The sequence below is a fragment of the Dermacentor variabilis genome, chromosome 2, assembly GCF_050947875.1.
Source record: "Dermacentor variabilis isolate Ectoservices chromosome 2, ASM5094787v1, whole genome shotgun sequence".
NCBI lineage: Eukaryota > Metazoa > Arthropoda > Arachnida > Ixodida > Ixodidae > Dermacentor > Dermacentor variabilis.
In genome coordinates this window covers 180,140,946-180,163,830 of record NC_134569.1, presented here as the reverse complement: position 1 = coordinate 180,163,830, position 22,885 = coordinate 180,140,946, and the positions used below count along the sequence as shown (strand labels likewise).

Here is a 22,885-nt window from a genome sequence, read left to right as displayed (position 1 = left end):
CAGAGCGGGGGTCTGCCTGGGACGTGCACGAGTGCATGGTCTTCCCCGACGCGAAGTTGATGAGGCAGGTCTTCCACGGTAAAGCCTACCTTCAGCCGTAGGGACACCAGGCGCGTGTGGGAGCCTTTGTCGTTGCAGCCTCCAACGCGCCACTTTTCCCTCGAAATTTCGCTGACCTTGCCAAAAGGAGCCAGGGCGCCTTTGACTTCATCGTCCGGAATCGCATGTAGAAGCCAATACAGCTTCATCCTGACGTCTTGATTTCGAGGGTCTATCCCCATGCATCGGTGGTCCTTTACGCTGAAGGTTGAAGCAGACAAAATCTTTTGTTTGCCCTTTTCGTCCTTGAAAGTGATGGCCCAGACGTGGTTCATCTGATAGGCACCGAGGCCCTCCACCTCTGGCATCAGCTGCAGATAGTCAAGTGCCTCACGGAAATGCTTGACACGGTAGGGCCTCGCCTTCACGTCTCCGTGCAAAAAAAAACGGTCGTTGTAACTGTCGATCATGTAGGTAGTTGCGGCAAAATAACCTGGTAGTCATCCTTCGGTGTGTCGTTCAACCTGAGACCGCGTCCCTGCTGGGCCGCTGTAACCGCCCCTTCGGAGCAAAACATTCCGCGACCGTTTACTGCGGTGGCCGGAAGTGGAATCCCTGCGCCACTCTGCTACATTTCTTTTTTTCTTTATTACATGGAAAATAAAAGTGAAAGTGTATTACAAAGTGGACACAACTACACACGTAAAACTCAGGCAAACACACACATGCATCCAACAAGTGCATCCAGTCTGGCGGAGGTTCCTGCACAGCGTACCCACTTCTTACATATGCAGCACTTTCTCGAAACTCTGCTAGATGCTTCACCAGGGGCTCAAAACGCGTAGTACTGGCCAGGCACAGTATTCCGACAAATTCGACTGTAAATGTTTGTCACAGTGGAGACATCATTCCTGTTAAGCAAAATCTTCGCTTCTTCATGGTCTCCTGTCATTCTTTAAAAAAAATACATTAAAAAAGGGTTAGCAGAGCGTGGTTTCGATCCACGGACCTCTGGGTTATGGGCCCAGCACGCTTCCACTGCGCCACTCTGCTAGATACTTAATATGGGCTCAAAATGCGTAGTAATGGCCAGGCACAGTATTCCGACAAATTCGACTGTAAATGTTTGTCACAGTGGGGATCATTCCTGTTCAGCGAAATCTTCGCTTCTTCGTGGTCTCCTGTCATTCTTAAAAAAAATGTCCATTAAAGAAAAAAGGTTAGCAGAGCGCGGTTTCGATCCACGGACCTCTGGGTTATGGGCCCAGAACGCTTCCACTGCGCCACTCTGCTACATTTCTTTTTTATTTAGTACATGGAAAAGAAAAGTGAAGGTGTATTACAAAGTGGACACAACTACACACTTTAAACTCAGGCAAACACACACATGCATCCAACAAGTGCATCCAGTCTGGCGGAGGTTCCTGCACAGCGTACACACTTCTTACATACGCAGCACTTCCTCGAAACTCTGCTAGATGCTTCACCAGGGGCTCAAAACGCGTAGTACTGGCCAGGCACAGTATTCCGACAAATTCGACTGTAAATGTTTGTCACAGTGGAGACATCATTCCTGTTCAGCAAAATCTTCGCTTCTTCGTGGTCTCCTGCCATTCTTTAAAGAAATATTCATTTAAAAAAAGAGGTTAGCAGAGCGTAGCTTCGATCCACGGACCTCTGGGTTATGGGCCCAGCAGGCTTCCACTGCGCCACTCTGCTTTTTTTTTTCTTTATTACCGGCTTATCCAGTACATACAGATATTGTCAAATAAAAACGAGTGTTAAAACGTCTAGTCATTAGTAAGACTGACGTGTCATGTTAAAATGGCTTCATCGAAGCCAAACTGTCCAACACCGAAAGCCAAATTGGTGGATCACTTAGCAGTTTCAACACTTCGCCTGTATAATTAACATTCTCAATAAAATAATACATTGCTGACCTCGCATGAACATCACCATTTCGTACAGCCATACGAGTTAGCCACACGCTTTGCATGCACAATAGCATCAACATGTCTACCGGCACACCGTCAGGTTGAGCACATGGCAAAAACCTTATTTCGAACGCATTGATAGGAAGCTCCTTTTTTAATGTTCTTTGCAGGATGTCCCAAAGAAAGCGGGCATCGTGGCAGTCAAGAAAAATATGTTCGACAGTTTCTTCCTTGTTACATATAGGACAGTTGTCTGACCATGGGACAAACAAGCCCTTACTTCTTAGCCAAGGCTTAACAGGCAGTGTGCCGGTACGCAGTTTGAAAAAGAATGATTTTGCGTTAGCTCGTACAGGCATATTATTGACTCGTTTGAAAACATCTCGTTCAGGCCCTAAGTAATACATAGAACGATACGCTGGTGTAGGTACAAACACTTCGACAAGATCCTTATACAATTGTTTTCGTGACACTGCAACCAAGTAGTCTTTCAAAAAACGAGCGTTTAGAAGACGTATCGCCATGGAAACTTTACGCAGATAGCCCTTTAGTGCCATTGGTTTGATTGCGTGCGACGATACAACAAAATCGGGCAAAGCGTCGCGCAATCTCACTTGGATTACCGTTCGCAGAAACCCATCGCTTTGGTCGCGGAAGAAAACAAATCTCGACACAAGTTGCTTGAAAAACAAATGTGTTAAACCAAGTCCCCATTGCGCAATGTGTGAAACAAATTACTTCTGCTCGTGCGTTCCCACACCGAATCCCAAATAAACTCAGCAAACACTCTGTGTATTTTTTAATTGAAGATCGGCTCATGCATAGCACCTGCAGGACGTAGCACACTTTAGCTACTAAAAAGATATTACATACTTTGGCCCTAGCAAACAATAAAAAGTTGTGGCCTCCCCATTTGTTAGTTTGCTCTTTCATTCTGTCTCTCTCGCTCGTCCAGTATTCGATTGGCTCACGGTAGGCACAGAGCGGAACCGCAAGATAAGTGCCTGGTAATACACTCCACTGCACTTTGCAAAAGGCTTCAGGTCTGGCCAATTCCCGTGCCAAAACCCTAAACATTTTGACCAACTTATGGCACTACCGGAAGCATTGCAAAAAGCTTGGGCTTCTCTCACAGCTTCTGCAATGCTCTGTTTATCGCGACAGAACACTGCTATGTCGTCGGCATAAGCTAAAACCTTTATTTCTCTACCAAGGAATGTCTACCCGCGAATATTATGGCTATGTAGTAACTTTAAACAGAAAGGTTCTAAATAAAGTGCAAAGAGCAAGGCCGAGGTCGGACAGCCTTGCTTTATGCTAGACATTACTGCAATCCGCCTGCTCAGTTTGTTGTTAAAAATTAAGTTTGTGTTACAACCATCATACATCATTTTCACCCCATCCAAAATGACTGATCCGACATTAACATAATCAAGAAGCATAAACAGGATTTCGTGTGACACCCTGTCAAAAGCTTTGGCCAAATCTAGTTGTAGCATAGCTACATGATCTCCCATCGCATCGCAACATTCAAGTATGCTTCGCGCTATATGTATATTTGTGAATATAGTCCTGCCTTTTATACCGCATGTCTGATGTGCACCTACTAGGGATTTCACTACACTCTGAAGGCGATGGGCGAGCACCTTCATAAATACTTTATAATCAATATTTGCTAAGCTTATTGGCCGGTAGGCCTCTACGGATTGAAGTTTGATGTGGTCTGTTGATTTAGGTATCAGTACTACATGTGTCTGTCGGAAAGAAGGAGGCGTCCATTTTTGTTCGTAACACTTGGTTATGACGCGGTGCAGAGACTCAGCCATTTCAACCTTGAAAATTTTATATATCGCTGCCCCAAGTCCGTCCGGTCCAGGCGATTTCCTTACACTAAGGTCATCTATAGCCTTTTCAATTTCTGCTACAGAAATCGGCCTCTCAAGGGCCTCCTTAAGTTCGCCATCAATTTTCGGCATCAGAGGTAAATATTCACTCTTAAACGCAGAGATATCGCTTGTCCTCTTGCTTAGCAGCGTGCTATAGTAGTCAACGAAAGCGCGTTCTATCATTTCCCCGTCATTTGTAAGCTGCCCTTGATAAACGATTTCTTTTACTTCCTTGGTCATAGCGTACCTCTTCTCTTCACTTAAAGCTCGCTTGGTGGGCGTTTCACCCAGCCATACACGTTCAGCGCGTGCTCTTAAAACCGCGCCACGATATCTCTCTTCATCAATCACTTGAAGTTTCGCTTTAAGTTCTTTGATATCATGTGCAAATATACCAGCCGCGCCGCTTTCCATGTTCAACAGGTATTCTAACGTGCATTGCAGTTGCTTTTCTTCTTGCTTTTGTTTCTGCCGCAACACGCATGCTCTTTCTAAAGCAATTGTTTTCGCTTCGGTTTTGAACATCTCCCAAGCTTCTACAACATATTTTGCATCCTCAAGGAGAACAGCGTCTAATTTCTCTTTTATTCTTTTAATAAATGCTTCATCTTGCAAAAGGTTGTCGTTAAGTTTCCATAGGTGCCAATTAAATTTCTGTTCTTTCTTTTTCATACCTATCGTAACCATTACCAAACAATGATCACTGAAACTGATACATTCTACACCATATTCAGAAAGTAGCGGAACTAAGTGAACACGAACATCGATGCGGTCTAACCTTGAGTGGCTGTCTCCTTGAAAATGCGTATATTGCACATGGCTGAAAGAACCAAGAACACTCCCAACATCCTCAAGATCAACATCACACAAAATTTCATGCAGAAGTGCGGCACTTTTATCTTGGCTAAGTTGCTTTTTCAATCGATCTATCGGCCGGCACACACAATTGAAGTCGCCAAACATTAGAACGTGTCTTTCACACCGCAAGAAAGACCAAAGATAAACAAAAAATTGTTCACGTTCTCGAGCATTATTAGGGGCGTATAAACAAACCGCCCGCCACAGCAATCCAGAAAAAGAAAAATCACAAATAAGCAAACGCCCCCCCTCACATGAAGTAACTTGTTGCTCTGTTATCCCAATGCTATTTCTAATAAACAAAAGGCAGCGCCCAAAAGTACCACTCGCGTGGCAAACGCACACATTGTACTTATTTCTGAAATTTTCCACCAATCTAGCCGTTTTTTCTTCAGATTCAATTTTTGTTTCTTGGACAGCCATCAAATCAATTTCTTTTTCAAGTAACATGCGACTTATCTGACACTGTCTTCGTCTCTGCGACAACCCTCTGACGTTTAATGTCACCAAACGAAGCGGACTGGTGAGGTTAATAGTGTCTGCCATTGTTTTAGTTATATTTAGGGTACGCCCCTACACAATTTTTCTTAGGAAACATACGGACTCTGGTATGCAGTGATGCTCGTTGAACATGGCCCTCCCATTCGAGCCGACGACTGCCAACCCACGTAGTCGCAGGCCCATTCCCGTTCAAAGATAGGATTTTGGAAGTTTTTTCCGGGACACTATCGCCGCTAAGGCGGAGGTGGCCCGTGTAGCAGCCGTCTGTCTGGCGGCAAGTTGGGTTTGACCTTCAACGTCGACCGTCGGCCTGTCTGGGGTTTCTGTGCCGGTCTTTCGGTACCCGCGCCATCGGTGTCTCGGCTGCGGTCCTCAACATCGTCGCGCAACCGCTTTCCGGCACCCTTAGCGTCGGAAGTCATGTCCATGCTCTCGAAGATGCTGACTGTCTCGTCAACCGCGGTGGTTGGGGTTGCTTGGATATTTGAAGACGCACTCGTCGCCTCAACACCACTTTCCATCATTTGAACCTTAGCGGGTGGAGGCGCAGAATCCGGCACGTTGCCCTTATCAGTCCCCTCCGAGTTCACCTTTTCGGTCTTCATTTCCAGAGATGTAGACTGAGCATCGGCCCCTTCAGCTGCTTCCTTAGCGGCCTCCTCGGCATCCTCTTGATCCATAAGGAGCTCCGATGTGTGTTCGCTCCTGCCTGGACCAGCAACGTTGGCGTACGTTCTCACGCACTGGGTCTCGTCGTGGCCGAAGCGACGACACAGCCCGCAGCGTGGAACCCGGCATTCTCGTCTAATGTGTCCGGTGCCACGGCACCGGAGGCAGAGGGGTGCTCTGCCCGGGACAATGACGAGAGCCAGGTCTTCCGCGACCCGAAGCTGATGTGGTAAGTCGTCCGCTGTCATTCCGGGCTTGAGTTTAAGGACCACAGACCGTGTCGTGGTTCCTTTGTCGTTGCAGCCTTGTACTTTCCACTTCTCCCTCGTCACTTCGGTCACTCTCCCGAACGGTGCCAACGCTGTTCGTACGTCTTCATCAGGAACACCGTGCAGCAGCCAGAAGAGCTTGAGCTTGACACCCTGATTGCACGGGTCAATGAGCACGCATCGATGTTCTTTAACAAGAAATGCTTCAGCGTCAAGTATCTTCCTTTTTGCCGCCTCGTTTCAAAAAGTTACGGCCCACACATGATTCATCTGATAAGCCCCGAGGGCCACCACTTCCGGCAGCAGCATCAGTCTTGAAAGCGCGTCTCTGAAGTGCTCAACACGGTAAGGCCGTGCTTTAACTTCGCCGTGGATAAAAATAGTGTTCAAAACACTAGCACCTGAAGGAAGTTGTGGTAGATCCATCTGGTAGTCCGGAGAAGGCTTTTCTGTTGACCGGGAACCGCGGCCAAGGGCCGCTGTAACCGCTCCTGGGGAGCAAGGCATTCCGCGACCGTTCACTGCGGTGGCCGGAAGTGGAATCACTGCGCCACTCTGCTAGGTTTCTTTTTTCTTTATTACATGGAAAAGAAAAGTGACGGTGTATTACAAAGTGGATACAAATACACACTTAAAACTCAGGCAAACACAGACATGCATCCAACAAGTGCATTCAGTCCGGCGGAGGTTCCTGCACAGCGTACACACTTCTTACATACGCAGCACTTTCTCGAAACTCTGCTAGATGCTTCACCAAGGGCTCAAAACGCGTAGTACTGGCCAGGCACAGTATTCCGACAAATTCGACTGTAAATGTTTGTCACAGTGGAGACATCATTTTTGTTCAGCAAAATCTTCGCTTCTTCGTGGTCTCCTGTCATTCTTAAAAATATATATATTCATTAAAAAAAAGGTTAGCAGAGCGTGGTTTCAATCCACGGACCTCTGGGTTATGGGCCCAGCACGCTTCCACTGCGCCACTCTTTCTTTTTTTTATTTTTATTGCCGGTCTTCGACACAGTATACGACAAAAGTACACAAAATATATAGTGCGCCAGAAAGCACAAGTGGCCTAACGGCCACTGAGGCCTGGCGTTGTCATCTTTAATATTTCCGAAGCTCTACCAAAGGCTCCAGCTTTGACAGCCACTCAGGAACATCTGTTTGCACTTTCGAAGTTTCCAGGAATCTGTGTACGCCTTCGCGAAAATACATACGTGTTGGTCGCGCGTCCGGATCACAAAAATAGATAGCCATTCGGGAGCGCGATGTACTGTGGAGACCCATCAGAATAATCTGGTCAAAGGGGACGCCATCCTCATTATCGGTTGGCAGGTACCGGATCCCGTGAGAGTCTAGCGGTAATTCTTTTTTAATGGTTCTTTGGAGCACGTCCCAGAAAAATACCCCTTGCCAGCAATGAAGAAAAACGTGGTCTATTGTCTCAAGCTGCTTGCATATAAGGCAGTGGGAACCCCACGGTAGAAATAAACCCATTTCCTCTAGAAAGGACTTAACAGTTAAAGTTCCAGTGTGTAACTTGAAAAAGAAAGATTTGGCTCGCGGCGACACCTGCATTTTTTTAACTCTTTTTAGAACATTGCAACCTGGGCCTCCAGAGTATGATCCTGTACAAAGGCACTGGAAACAGCGCGTCACAAACATCCCTATACAATGTTTTCCTTTTAACGCTACTCAAGTACTGCATCGAAAAACGTAAACTTAGAAATTTGACACTTTGAACAATTTCTCTAAAGAAACCACAAACACTTCTTGAAATACATTAAGTTGTAACAACATACTCAAGCAAAACTTCCCCGAGTCTTCGTTGACACACGGTGCGCAGGAATGGGTCTCTAACATCACGGAAAAATAAAAACCTGTTTACAATCTGTCGCACAAACAAATGTCCCAGTCCTAAACCACCGGCCTTCACCTGCCGAAACAAGTTCGTGCGGCTGCACCTCTCCCATGTGGACGCCCAAACAAAGACAGCAAATACACGGTGCAGCTTCTGCACGTTTACTCGGGAACAATGTAGCACTTGCATTGCATACCACAACTTACTAATAAAAAAAATATTGCACACCGTAGCTCTTGCGAACACTGATAGATGAGCGCTTGTCCATTTGTCCGCTTTTTCTCGCGTCTCTTCCAGCTGCGCTCGCCAGTACGGATCAGTGTCTCTATAAAATTGCAGCGACACCCCCGAGTACTTCGGAGGCGTTTTCACCCAAGCCACGTTGGCAAAAGTTTCTGGGGTTGAAGGCCATTCTCCGTGCCGAAATCCCAGGCACTTATCCCAATTCACCCGACTTTCGGTTAGCTCACTGAAGCACTGCACCCTTTCAACTGTTTTACTAACACTTTCCTTGTCCCTGCAAAGAACTGCAACATCGTCTGCATACGCAAGCAATTTCACTTCGGTTGCTTGTAGTCTAAATCCATGAATTTCATCGCTTTGCATTATGTTCAGACACAGTGCCTCAATATATATATCAAACAACAGAGGGCTGAGGGGGCAACCTTGGCGCACCGAACGTCGTACGCTTGTGGGGGCCCCCAGCAACTTATTAGCAAGTAGCCTCGTAGTGCAGTTACGGTACGCCAAGCTCACTCCCTCCCGGATGACCGAACCTATATTGATGTAGTCCAGGATGCAAAACAAAATACAATGTGGCACACAATCAAATGGCTTTTCCAAATCTAATTGTAGTAGTGCGACACGTGCATATGTGGCGTCACAGCATTCAAGTACACACCTCGCCTTGTGAATGTTGTAAACGATGGAACGGCCTTTGATCCCACACGTTTGATGAGGGCCAACTATTTCGCCTATAACACTCTGTAATCTGCTGGCAAGAACCTTCATGTAGATTTTGTAGTCTACGTTTGTCAGAGCGATAGGTCTGTATGACGATACCTGCTTAAGTTTATCTACTTTGTCGGTTTTCGGAATAAGTACAGTATGTGACGTTCCAAACGACACAGGTAAAACATTTATTTCATATGCCTCATTGAATACCGCAGTCAGCAATGGAGCTATTTGTTGCTTGAAAGTTTTGTAGAACGCTGTACTCAAGCCATCAGGCCCAGGTGATTTACCAGGGTTTAAATTATCTATTGCACGCTCTACTTCCTGCTCGCTAATGGCCGTGTCCAGTCTTGCTTTTTGTTCCTCGCCTTGTCGTGGCATAGCCCGCAGATACGATTCTTTAAACCGGTCCAGGTCGACATAACGCAAATCGAACAATGCCTGGTAATACTCAAAGAAAGCTTGCCCGATTTCTCTATTATCTGTTGCGGTGCGACCCGCCCATTGTACCTCAGTGACATGGTTCCTTCTTGCGTGCGCTTTTTCCATCCCTAGCGCCCGTTTTGTGGGCGTCTCCGCCACGGCAAGATGTTCAGCTCTCGCGCGCACAAGCGCTCCACGATAGCGTTCTTCTTCATTAATTTCTAGTTTTTGTTTTATTTTCCTAACGTCGTCCATGTATAATCCCGGTGCCTTGCACTCCAGAGCTAATAATTTTTCTAGCATAGACTTTAACTGCTTTTCATTTAGCTTTTCTTGGTACCGTATGCAGCTCGCCCTTTCAATTCCTTTTATTTTGATCTGTTGCTTGCACAGTTCCCATTCCTGGCCCAATTCATGTATTCCCCCTGCAGTGACTTTACTAATTTCTTCCTCCGCTCCCTTAGCGAATTCTTGATCATTGAGCAGTTTGTTGTTTAACTTCCAAAGCTCCCACTGAAAACAGCTGCTTCGCTTTTTTGCACCTATGAAACATTGAACCATGCAGTGATCCGAGAAGGGCGCGGGCACTACGTCATAGCCATGACACTTTGGGACCAAACATGCAGACACGTAAATCCTGTGGAGTCGGGCGTGGCTGGTACCTTGGAAATGAGTGTACTTAACTGGGCACCTGCTCACCAGGCATTCTCCCGCGTCCTCTAAAGCAAATTCATCAATTAATCGAATAAGAACGACAGTACTACTATCCCTGAAAGTACGCGCACTAGTTTTGTCATCGGCGCTCAGAACACAATTGAAGTCACCCAACAGAATGAGCTGCCTTTCCGTGTTCAGGTGTTGCTTAATAAATTCAAAAAAGACAGTCCTCTCGTCAACTGCGGTGGGTGCATATATACAAACAGCGCGCCATTCAGTAGCACAAAAAACGAAATCACAGACAACTCCTCGTCCTGAAGGAAGCGAAACATGCGACTGAATAACTAGACCAGGCAGTTTTTTGACGAACATGACACACCCGGCAGAAGTACCGATTGCGTGACTGACAACGGCGTAAAACCTAGACGTGAAACGCTGCACCATGCTCTCAGTCTCTTCTTCCCCTTCGACCTTTGTTTCTTGTAGACCAAGCATATCGATATCTTGGTCAATTAGAAGGCGCAGCACATGACTCTGCTTTTTCTTTGTGGCTAAGCCTCGTACATTAAGACTGGCAACTTTAAGCGTGAGTACGGAAGCCATTTTGATGCGGTGATAAGAGGCCGAGAGCATGGTGCTTACCTCTCGCGTCCAGCACGTCGCTGGACGCTTTTGTTGGTGCCGGGGTGACTTGTTTGGCCAGGTAGGCCTAGCTACAAGGCCTGCTTTTCGGTGACTCTTGTTTCCAACCTTACATTTGGCTTTGTTTTGAAGAGTGGTCGCCTCCCTTGTGTCGTTTTCGTGGGTGGCTCCTCGCTGCTAGCGGCGGCCGCCTGGTCCTTTTCGTTGCCGCGTTCGGTGTGCGTGCGTTTCGCTGTGCCGGTGACACTCAACGCCCGGCCGCCGCTATTGTCGAGGGGCTCCTGGCTGTTCCCTGGTTCAGGCACGTCCGGCTCTGGTGCTCCCTCGGCACCAGTCGCCCTCCCGTCTTCTTTTCCTTCGCAGCGTATCGTTGCCGTTTCTTTGCTTTCTTTGGTTATCGTTTCTTTTCCTTCTCCCTCAGTCACCGAAGACTTTGCAGTCACGGCAGGCTTCTCGCATTCCCCGGCTCCTTTTGCAGCTGCTTCGGCTTCGTCAACGTCCATGATATGGTCCGCGGAATCTGCCGCCGACGCAGTTCCTGTAGCAACTGCGTACGTCCGTACGCACTCTTCCTCACCGTGGCCGAAACGTCTACATTTCGAACACCTTGGTATCTTGCATTCTCGGCGTACGTGGCCCGTGCCGCGACAGCGCAAGGACTGCATCGGCCGTCCAGGCACGACCACGAGGGCCAGCTCTCCTGCAAATCTTATCTGATGCGGCAGGTCCTCGATCTTCATACCAGGCTTCATCTTTAGGAGCACGGTTCTCGTGGTTGAACCCTTTTCGTGGACGCCTTGAACACGCCAGCGCTCACGGGTCACTTCAGTGACCTTCCCAAACGCCGCAAAAGCCGTCCGAATGTCGTCGTCGGCCACGCCATGAAGCATCCAGTGGAGTCGAAGCTTCACCTGTTGGTCCTCTGGGTCCAGGACAAAGCACCGGCGCCCCTTGACGTTCAGCTCCTTGAAGGCGAGAAGCCGCTTCGTTGCTTCCGCGCTGCCTAAAGTCACCGCCCAGACGTGGTTGATTTGGTACGCCCCCAAAGCCACCACATCAGGGAGCGTACCGGTCTTGGTCAGCGCGTCTCGGAAATCTTCGACTCTAAACGGTCGCACTCGTGGGTCTCCGTGCAAAAAAAAACCGTGTTCAAAACAACACGTCCGGTGGGCAGAGTTGGCAAAATAATCTGATACTCGCTATCTTGAACTTATTATGGCCTGTTTCCGCGGCCACCGAAGGCCGCAATCGCCGCTCCGCTGGAGCTCATGATTCGCCGTCCGTCACGCTCGGTGGCCGGAAATAGAATGTCACTCTGCTAGACTTTTTTTTGCTTTATTACATGGAAAAAAAACTGAAGGTGTATTACAAAGTGGACACAACTACACACTTAAAGCTCAGGCAAACACACACATACATCCAACAAGTGCATCCAGTCTGGCGGAAGTTCCTGCACAGCGTACACACTTCTTACATACGCGGCACTTTCTCGAAACTCTGCTAGATGCTTCACCAGGGGCTCAAAACGCGCAGTACTGGCCAGGCACAGTATTCCGACAAATTCGACTGTAAATGTTTGTCACAGTGGGGATCATTCCTGTTCAGCAAAATCTTCGCTTCTTCGTGGTCTCCTGTCATTCTTGAAAAAAAATATTCATTAAAAAAAAGGGTTAGCAGAGCGTGGTTTCGATCCACGGACCTCTGGGTTATGGGCCCAGCACGCTTCCACTGCGCCACTCTGCTAGATACTTAATATGGGCTCAAAATGCGTAGTAATGGCCAGGCACAGTATTCCGACAAATTCGACTGTAAATGTGTGTCACAGTGGGGATCATTCCTGTTCAGCAAAATCTCCGCTTCTTCGTGGTCTCCTGTCATTCTTAAAAAAAATATTCATTAAAAAAAAAAGGGTTAGCAGAGCGTGGTTTCGATCCACGGACCTCTGGGTTATGGGCCCAGCACGCTTCCACTGCGCCACTCTGCTAGATACTTAATATGGGCTCAAAATGCGTAGTAATGGCCAGGCACAGTATTCCGACAAATTCGACTGTAAATGTGTGTCACAGTGGGGATCATTCCTGTTCAGCAAAATCTTCGCTTCTTCGTGGTCTCCTGTCATTCTTAAAAAAAAATATTCATTAAAAAAAAGGGTTAGCAGAGCGTGGTTTCGATCCACGGACCTCTGGGTTATGGGCCCAGCACGCTTCCACTGCGCCACTCTGCTAGATACTTAATATGGGCTCAAAATGCGTAGTAATGGCCAGGCACAGTATTCCGACAAATTCGACTGTAAATGTGTGTCACAGTGGGGATCATTCCTGTTCAGCAAAATCTTCGCTTCTTCGTGGTCTCCTGTCATTCTTAAAAAAAATATTCATTAAAAAAAAGGGTTAGCAGAGCGTGGTTTCGATCCACGGACCTCTGGGTTATGGGCCCAGCACGCTTCCACTGCGCCACTCTGCTAGATACTTAATATGGGCTCAAAATGCGTAGTAATGGCCAGGCACAGTATTCCGACAAATACGACTGTAAATGTTTGTCACAGTGGGGATCATTCCTGTTCAGCAAAATCTTCGCTTCTTCGTGGTCTCCTGTCATTCTTAAAAAATATATATTCATTAAAAAAAAAAGGTTAGCAGAGCGTGGTTTCGATCCACGGACCTCTGCGTTATGGGCCCAGCACGCTTCCACTGCGCCACTCTGCTTTTTTTTATATTTAATGCCGGTCTTTGACATAACACAGAAAATACAAATATTACACACATCTCTGAAATGCAAAACAGCGAAAAAAAATTACAATAATGCCATCCGGCCGTATAGGAACGGCGTTGTCAAATTAAAATTCCTTCATGGCTGTGAGAGCTTCTAGCCTCGACAGCCAATCCGGTACACATTCTTGCATTTTCTGTACATCAACAAATCGCGACATACATTCTCTGAAATATATGTGAACCGGCCGTGCGTCCGGATCGCAGTGGCAGCCAGCCATTCGAGACCGCCATATACTGTGGAGAGCATTCAACATAATGAAGTCATATGGGACGCCGTCTGCATCCTTAATAGGCAGATACCTGATCCCTTGTGGGTTTACAGGTAATTCTTTCTTCAGGGTTCGCTTCAAGACGTCCCAAAAGAACACAGCAGCCCAGCAGTGCAAGAACACGTGATCTATGGTTTCGGGCTTCTTCCAGATCAAGCAGTGAGAACCCCACGGTACGAAACAGCCTCGTTCTTCCATAAACGTCTTCACGGACAGGGTTCCAGTGTGGAGCTTAAAAAAAGGGATTTTACCCCTGGTGGCACCTGCATGCGTTTCACCCGTTTAAGAACGTCCTGTCCTTGCCCTCCACTGTATATGGCTCTGTATAGCGGCACTGGGAATACAATATCACACACATCTTTATACAGCGTTTTCCTTTTCACTTGACATAGGTAATCATTTGAAAACCGAACAGTAAGGAAACGGACACTGTCGGCCACTTCCTTAAGATAGCCACGAAGTGTTCCATTCATGCTTGCCGTTGTGACAACATGTGCCGGCAATGTGTTGCTTAATCTGAGCTGACATACGGTGCGAAAAAAAGGATCGCGCACATCGCGGAAAAAGAAAAATCGGTTGACCAGTTGTCGAACAAAAAGATGGGCTAATCCCACACCCCCGTCTTTCACTCTTCTGAACAAATTTGTTCGGCTGCACCTTTCCCATGTTGAACCCCATATGAAAACCGCAAACACTCTGTGCAACCTTTGCACGTTTAGTCCAGAACAATACAACGCTTGCATAACATAGTATAACTTGGCCATTAAAAATATGTTACAAACTGTCGCTCTTGCAAAAACAGACAGGTTAGTACCTTTCCATTTGTCTGCTTTTTCTTTCATGTCACTTGTTTGGTTCCTCCAATATTCATCACTGCTATTGTAACTGTCTAGGGGACACCAATATTTGGGGTTTTACGTGCCAAAACCACTTTCTGATTATGAGGCACGCCGTAGTGGAGGACTCCGGAAATTTTGACCACCTGGGGTTCTTTCACGTGCACCTAAATCTAAGCACACGGGTGTTTTCGCATTTCGCCCCCATCGAAATGCGGCCGCCGTGGCCGGGATTCGATCCCGCGACCTCGTGCTCAGCAGCCCAACACCATAGCCACTGAGCAGTCTAGGGGACACCGAGATACCTCATCGGAGTTTTCACCCAGCTCACACTCGCGAAATAGTCCGGTGCGGAAAGCCAGTCCCCGTGCCACAGCCCGAGGGATTTGCTCCAATTTACTCTGCTACCCGTGATTTCACAGAAATTATTTACTACAGATATTGCTTCGGTTACACTTTGTTTATCTATACAACACACTGCAATGTCGTCTGCATACGCCAGTAGCTTCACTTCTGTCGCTGCCAATCTAAAACCACGTATTTTTTCATTTTCATTTATTGCCACACACATGGCCTCTATATAAATAGCAAACAGAACTAGACTGAGCTAGGGACAGCCTTGGCGCACTGAACGCATAATGTTAACGGGGGCCCCCAGTGACTTATTAACAATTAATCTGGTTGTGCAATTCTTGTACGCCAAGGCCACGCCCTCAGTGATGATGGAACCGACATTAACGTGATCCAAGATGGCAAACAAAATAACATGCGCGACACAATCGAAAGCTTTCTCGAGATCGAGCTGAAGAACTGCAACGCCACCTCCGGTGACATCACAGCAATCGAGAACACATCTCATCTTATGAATGTTAGAAGAAATAGTTCGCCCTCTGATGCCAGAAGTTTGATGGTCTCCGACTATTTTTTTGATGACGCCTTGGAGTCTGGTAGCTAAAATGTTCATAAATATCTTGTAATCAACATTTGTTAGTGATATTGGCCTATATAGCACGACACTAATTTTAGTTTATCTATTTGATCGCTCTTAGGTATTAGTATGGTGTGCGCTTTTCCAAAGGAAGGGGGCACACATTTCTGCTGATACGCGTCATTTAATACCTCTGCCAACAATGGAGCCAATTCTCTCTTAAACGCCTTATACCACCCAGCGCAGAGGCCATCAGGTCCAGGCGACTTTCCAAGGTTCAAATAGTCGATTGCCTTTTCTACTTCCCCCTCAGTTATTTTGGCTTCTAATCGTTCTTTGGTATCATCACTTATTCGCGGCATGAGATTAAGAAAATCCGCTTTAAAACCCCCTACATTCGCTGCCTGAAATGCAAAGAGTGACTGGTAGTACTCGAAGAAGGCGCTCCCAATGCTCTCACTGTCTTCAACGACAGTCCCGTTCATTAGAATTTTATCGATGTGGTTTCGCCGTCCGTGCGCCTTCTCAAGACCCAGCGCCCTTTTTGTGGGCGTCTCCCCTGCCGCTAGTGCATGTGCTCGCGCACGCACGATGGCGCCTTGATAACGCTCTTTGTCGAACTGTTCAAGTTTTTCCTTGATGTTTCGCACGTTGTCTTTGTACGTACCAGGCTCTCTACCCTCAAGCGTTACCAGCTGCTCAAGCAGTCTTCTTAAGCCCTTTTCTTTCATTTCCCTCTCGAATTTTATGTAACTCGATCTTTCTATAGCTTTAATTTTAACCTTCTGTTTAAAACATTCCCACTTCTCCGTTATTGTTTCCGTTGCATCATCGAATACTTCGTTAACCGCATCCCTTACTGCTTTTACAAAGCACTGATCACTTAGTAACAAGTCATTCATTTTCCACAGATCCCAATTAAAAGCATGTTTCGTTTTCACTATACCTATGTGACATTTTACGAGGCAGTGGTCCGAAAACGACACGGGCACTACACAATAACTGTGGCATATTGGAATCGTGTCCAACGATATCTACATTCGATCCAGTTTTGCATGACTACTGCCTTGAAAACGAGTAAAAGTCACTTCACGCCCCCCTTCCAGACACTCGAATACATCGTCAAGTTCATTTTCACCTATTAGTTTTGATAATACGCTGCAACTTTTGTCCCGCACACCGGCATTATTCACTCGGTCTCTGGCATTCAACACGCAGTTAAAGTCCCCTAACAGAATAACGCGCTTATCACAACGGACGTGGTTAGAAAGGTTAGAAAAAAACAAGACACGCTCCTCCACTGAATTTGGAGCGTAGATGCATATGACGCGGAATTCAACATTACATATCAAAACATCTCAAAAAAAACAATCTTTCCAGATTCGCAGGAAAATACACTTTGAATCTGCAGTCCAGGCAGCTTCTTGATGAACAGAATGCCCCCCCCGGACGTGCCTACTGCATGGCTAACCACCGCAAAATATCTGTGCGTGAATCGTCGCACCATGCTCCCGGTCTGCTCCTCTCCATCAACCTTAGTCTCTTGAACGGCTAGTACGTCTAGGTTGTGGTCAGTGTTCAACCGTAGGACCTGACTTTGCCTACGACTAGCCGCCAACCCGTTCAATGTTGCAATAATAAGGGGCGGTATCTCAGCCATCTTAAGCTAGCGAGAAAAGCAGGCCCGGAGCATGGTGCTTACCGTTCACGACTAGCCCTCGGCTAGCCGCCTCCGGGACCTCCCGGATTGTTCGTGTCGTTAGGCGAGACCATTTTGCCCACAGGCTTCCTTTCAGGTGGTACATTAGGCTTTGGCTTGTAGCCCATCCGCCTTCCTTGTGGCGTCTTCGTCGGCGCGCCCCTCGCTGGTGCTGGTGGCACCACCGTCCCTGTCCTTGGTCTCGTCGTGGGGGCGCTTGACTGGGGCACCAAGAGTCCCAGTCCGCTCACCGTCGTTGACTTCCTTGTCCTGCAGCATTGCCGTCGTGTCGTTGTCGCGTGCGTCTTCGTTAACGCCCCCCGTAGCAAGGCTCACTGCAGGCAGGACCTGCAACGGTTTGTCCGTCTTCTCGTCAGCCCCAGCCACCGTGCCTTCAGCACCGACGGTAGATGACCCTCTGAGTGTCCCTGTCGAAACCGAGTCTCCGGTTCCTTTGGCGGCGTCCTCCGTCTCGACCACGTCCATGAAGTGTTCAGCCGCAACGTCCCTCGCTGCTGGTCCTGTCATGGCGGCGTAGGATTTGACGCAGTCAGCGTCAACGTGGCCGAAACGTCTGCATCTGGAACAGCGAGGGACTTTGCAATCTCGGCGAACGTGCCCCGTGCCTTGGCAGCGCAGGCACTGCATGGGTCGACCGGGCACGACCACCAAGGCCAACTCTCCGCCGACGCGGACCTGATGAGGAAGGTCCTCAACTTTGACGCCGTTCTTTAGCTTGAGGAGCACCGTCCGGGTGGTCGACGTCTTGTTTCCCATGCCTTCGACTCGCCACCGCTCCCGGCTCACCTCCTCCACCTTGCTGAAAGCTGCGAACGCTGTCCGGACGTCCTCGTCGGCAACGCCGTACAGCAGCCAGTGAAGCCTAAAGGATTGGAGACATCAAAATTTTCGTTCATGCGTTTGTTGATTCAAACGGTGCGTCATGCTTCAGGGAGCACGATACACACAGCGGGATTCATATACATACGATAAATAATTTAATAATAGCGTTATTATACCGAGCGATTTCGGTTTCGGTTTCTGGGCACTGGGGGATGCTATGACGTCACAGAGGAGGAAACGCAACATGGCTTGGTCACGTGGGCCACAAAAAATAGTGACGTAAAACTATGCTGCGTCGTCTGCTCGCGCATACGCGTGCTCTGCCAGCAGAGGTCAACAACTGGTGATTCGAAGTGCATGTCGCGATTATTATAATTATTGCGAAGAGCGACAACAACGGTAAGAAAATATTGCGGCTTGTGAGAGTCGGTGATTCATTCCGATGCGCCGTAAGCTTTAGCTTTGAAGTGAACCGGAAAAGGCCTGGCGACGATATCGGCGGCGCCGAACGATCAGAGGCGGTGAAGCTGCCGTCGGTGCCAGAGTGACCACTCCTCGGTCGCTGATTCGCCGCTTCGCTGTACGGCGGCCGCACAAATGGGTCCCGGGCCCGTCCTCTCTACGGCAAGGAAATCTCGCCGTTCGCGAGCAAAACCGCCGTTGCACGGGGGCCCGCAAACGGCGTGCGGCGAGTTTCCGTGCCGGTAACGTGGACGGGCCCTCACATTGAGAAAGGCCAAGCGAACGAGAGACCGCTCCGAGCTGCCGAACTATGCAACTACGAGAGGAGAGAAGCGGACAACACGAACGCCGCATATCCTGGTCCCTTTCGGAGTCGGCCGGCTAGTATTACACTCAAACGTGTAAAGGCCCGTCCGCACGGCAACTCGCCGCACGCAGTTTGCTGTTCGCGGGCCGCCGTGCGGCGTTCGTGTTGTCCACTTCTCTCCTCTTGTCTCCGTGCCTGCACGCCTTACCCCTTCTTTGCATTAATAAAGGATTTCTACTTGCCTGTAGCTCGGTCATAGTGGAGGCTCTGCTCGGTCACTCGGCTCAGCAGGCTCCGTAATCGGCATTTCATCGTTACTCATCATACGTCACGTTTTTGTGCTAGTGTGCTATGACGTCAATATTTTCGTTCTTCCTCTGTGACGTAGTAACTGCCGCGCTAGCGATGGGTCTTGACTTCGAGAAGGAGTTTTTAATGACTTTTTGGAGCTGAATTAAAATTATTTTGAGATGTTTGCAGCGTCCAATACCTCGTTCTAGGTGTCCTTGCATACGGAAGCAACCTACAACATGCTTTTTAGAGCCTCAAAATTTGGTGTCCCAACCCCTTTAAGCTTCACCTGCTGGTCCTGCGGGTCCACGATGACGCACCGTCGTCCCTTCACTTGCAGGTCCTTTAGGGAAACTAGTCTTTTCGTCGCAGTCGCATCATTCACGGTCACCGCCCAGACGTGGTTTATCTGGTACGCCCCTATGCATACCACGTCCGGTAAGAGGCCCGTCGGCAGTAGGGCGTCCCTGAAATCTTCGACCTTGTATGGTCTCGCACGCACATCGCCGTGCAAAAACACGGTGTTAATCGCAACTCGTCCTTTAGGCAGTTGAGGCAAAATGAACGGATATTCCTTATCATCTTCCGTAATCCTGTTTCCACTACCAAAAGTGGCCTCTGTCGTTGCCCCGGAAGAGGCCATGACCCTACGATCCGAGCAGCTCGGCTGCCGGATGCAGAATGACTGCGCCACTCTGCTAGACTTTTTTTTTCTTTATTACATGGAAAAGAAAACTGAAGGTGTATTACAAAGTGGACACAACTACACACTTAAAACTGAGGCAAACACACACATACATCCAACAAGTGCATCCAGTCTGGCGGAGGTTCTGCACAGCGTACACACTTCTTACATACGCAGCACTTTCTCGAAACTCAGCTAGATGCTTCACCAGGGGCTCAAAACGCGTAGTACTGGCCAGGCACAGTATTCCGACAAATTCGACTGTAAATGTTTGTCACAGTGGGGATCATTCCTGTTCAGCAAGGTCTTCGCTTCTTCGTGGTCTCCTGTCATTCTTTAAAAAAATATTCATTAAAAAAAAGGTTAGCAGAGCGTGTTTTCGATCCACGGACCTCTGGGTTATGGGCCCAGCACGCTTCCACTGCGCTACTCTGCTTTTTTTTTTTTTTATTGCCTGGCTGTAGTACATAATTTCACAAGAGGCAACGCTCACCAAAACGAATACAAAAGTTGAATATACTATCGTGAGCAATATGAGCAGGAACACGCGAGCGCGTGGGAAATAGCCTCGAAACCGACGTGGGGCGATGCGTTGCGGCCGCTGTAGGAAACAAAGTGGAAAGGGCGCCGCGGTTCCGCCAACTGTCGGCACTCCCGCCTCACTAGCGTTGCTGCGTAATGGCAGCTGATTGCGTGTCACCGGGCGCTAGCGATGATAAGGCGGTTATGTCATGCAGAGCGTGGACCGCGCTGTCTGTAGTTGAGCGCAAAATATCTCTAGCTCTCTTTTTATCATACTTGCGGAACGTATCGCAATGATACCGGCGTGATACTGTGGCGCCTGTAATAGCGCTCGCACGCAGGAAAAAGCAGGGTTGTTTTGTTATGCGTGTTTTTCTATGTCTCGGTTATTGTGAACAAAGAAAAGTTGTACGCAGCAGTGAATTTAAAGGTTTTATTAGACGATTGCTTAATGGTAACAAAATTTTCATCCACACAAAAAGTATCCCAATACATCAGTGTTACAGCTTGACCTTTCCTTGCAGGCTTCATGCGTTAATAACGGTCATGGCTCCGCCTGCTTGAATGACGGCCTCCATTCTTTTTGGCAGAGACACGTAGAGAGCCTCGATGAAGGCTTTGTCATCTTGAAGATGTTTCCACTCGCGCTTTATGGCTTCCCACAGTTCATCACTGGTCGTCGAGTCCAAGGAGAGTCTTGAAAGGTTAGCCTTCATACGTGCCCAAACATGTTCTATGATGTTCATGTCTGCACCCTTCGCACACCACTCCAAGCTCCTTACCCCTAGTTCGCCTAAAAGACGTGCCACGACCTTTGCTGTGTGAACGGGAGACAAGTCCTGTTGGAATAGATAATACCCATCCGGGTGTGGACCATTCAGAGCATAGGGGATCATCTCGTGCTCCAGCAATGTGCAATATGCAGAACTCGTAAATCTCCCAGGGATTCTTACAATGGGACTTAGGCCATCCCGCGACATAGCCGCCCACACGTTTACTGACGTGCGTCCACTTGCGGCCACCTGCTTGACGTTCTGCGGAGAGAAGCGCGTATTCTCCATGCGCCACACTCTTCTCTGCTGGTCCCAGCGGCTTGAGAACGTAGATTCATCAGAGAAGATGACATATTTCCAATCCTCGACCTTCCAGCTGCGGTGATCGACAGCGAACTTTAGGCGAGCAGTCTTGTTGGCAACTGTGAGAAGGGGCTTCTGAGCAGCGATACGACTACGGAGGGCGGCTTCCCTTAGCCTTCGCCGCACCGTGCTGTCGCTTACATGTTCCAGGGCAAGAGTACTGCGCACCTCCTTCGCATTTAGAAATGGCTTCTCGTTGACTGCAGCAACAATTTGCAGGTCTTGATCCGCCGACGTGGCGCGAGGTCGCCTCTCGTGCGGCGCATCCTTAATGCGTCCTTCATCTCGGTACGCCTGCACTATCCTGTTGACTGTGTTCAACCGGCAGCCCGTCAAGGCAGCAATGTTTCGCTGCGAGTAAGCTTTCTTCGACAACTCAACGACTTCTTCCGGCTTATTCAACGGCACTCGAGACATCGCAGGACGCTGAAACGCACTTCTAACCGCGGGCAGTCGTGGTCTCCCTTATAAGCATTTGCCACGAAAAAGAAATTAAAGATGCGCGTCGGCCGTGACGTAGCGTTTTTACTTCTTTTCTTGTTCATCAAAGATTCGAACGTTTCCATGAAAGGTGCGACTGGCCTTACGATAGACCTTTTAAGAAATCGGCCAGAAAATATTCCCTGTCGCATGCTTGCAAATATCTAAGAGTCGGGTCTGACCGCTCCACATACGCACACTCAGACAAAGAAAAAAGGAACAAAAAAAGGTTAACAGCGGTATTTTGCGCTGAACTACAGACAGCGCGGTCCACGCTCTGCATGACATAACCGCCTTATCATCGCTAGCGCCCGGTGACACGCAATCAGCTGCCATTACGCAGTAACGCTAGTGAGGCGGGAGTGCAGACAGTTGGCGGAACCGCGGCGCCCTTTCCACTTTGTTTCCTACAGCGGCCGCAACGCATCGCCCCACGTCGGTTTCGAGGCTATTTCCCACGCGCTCGCGTGTTCCTGCTCATATTGCTCACGATAGTACATTTTCTCTATGTGCACATATTACAAAGCATTGTGCTGGCTCAGTCTAATCAAAATGCGCGCAATGCTACCAACGGTTCCACTCTTGGGAGCCACTCCGGTGGTTCCGCTGCCGCTTTATGGATAGCGACAAACCAGTGCATGTTTCCCCTGAAATACATACGTGCAGGCTGCGCATCTTTATCGACATGGTATCCTGCCATTCTCGCGCGCCAAATACAATGGAGGCCGAAGAGCATAATTAAATCAAAAGGCACCCCATCCTCATTATCTATGCTTAAGTAGCGGATGCCACACAGGTCAAATGAAAATTCTTTCTTTAGTGTCCTCTGCAAAACATCCCAGAAGAACACGCCTTCCCAACAGTTTAAGAAAACATGATCTATTGTCTCCGGCTGCTTGCAAATTAAACAGTGCGTTCCCCACGGTAAATATACCCCTTTTCTCTCCAAAAACTTCTTAACTG

General features: G+C 48.3%; 6 non-coding genes across 6 annotated transcripts; all 6 read right to left on the bottom strand.

The window, feature by feature from the left end:
- Positions 1-1,020: 1,020 nt before the first annotated feature.
- TRNAM-CAU (transfer RNA methionine (anticodon CAU)) lies at positions 1,021-1,092 on the bottom strand. Its single transcript has one exon. It is a non-coding gene; the product is annotated as a tRNA-Met (tRNA).
- Positions 1,093-1,260: 168 nt separating this feature from the next.
- Positions 1,261-1,332, bottom strand: TRNAM-CAU (transfer RNA methionine (anticodon CAU)). Its single transcript has one exon. It is a non-coding gene; the product is annotated as a tRNA-Met (tRNA).
- An 11,032-nt stretch (positions 1,333-12,364) lies between these two features.
- On the bottom strand, positions 12,365-12,436 carry TRNAM-CAU (transfer RNA methionine (anticodon CAU)). The gene has a single exon. It is a non-coding gene; the product is annotated as a tRNA-Met (tRNA).
- A 169-nt stretch (positions 12,437-12,605) lies between these two features.
- Positions 12,606-12,677, bottom strand: TRNAM-CAU (transfer RNA methionine (anticodon CAU)). Its single transcript has one exon. It is a non-coding gene; the product is annotated as a tRNA-Met (tRNA).
- A 168-nt stretch (positions 12,678-12,845) lies between these two features.
- On the bottom strand, positions 12,846-12,917 carry TRNAM-CAU (transfer RNA methionine (anticodon CAU)). Its single transcript has one exon. It is a non-coding gene; the product is annotated as a tRNA-Met (tRNA).
- Positions 12,918-13,084: 167 nt separating this feature from the next.
- On the bottom strand, positions 13,085-13,156 carry TRNAM-CAU (transfer RNA methionine (anticodon CAU)). The gene has a single exon. It is a non-coding gene; the product is annotated as a tRNA-Met (tRNA).
- Positions 13,157-22,885: the final 9,729 nt, after the last annotated feature.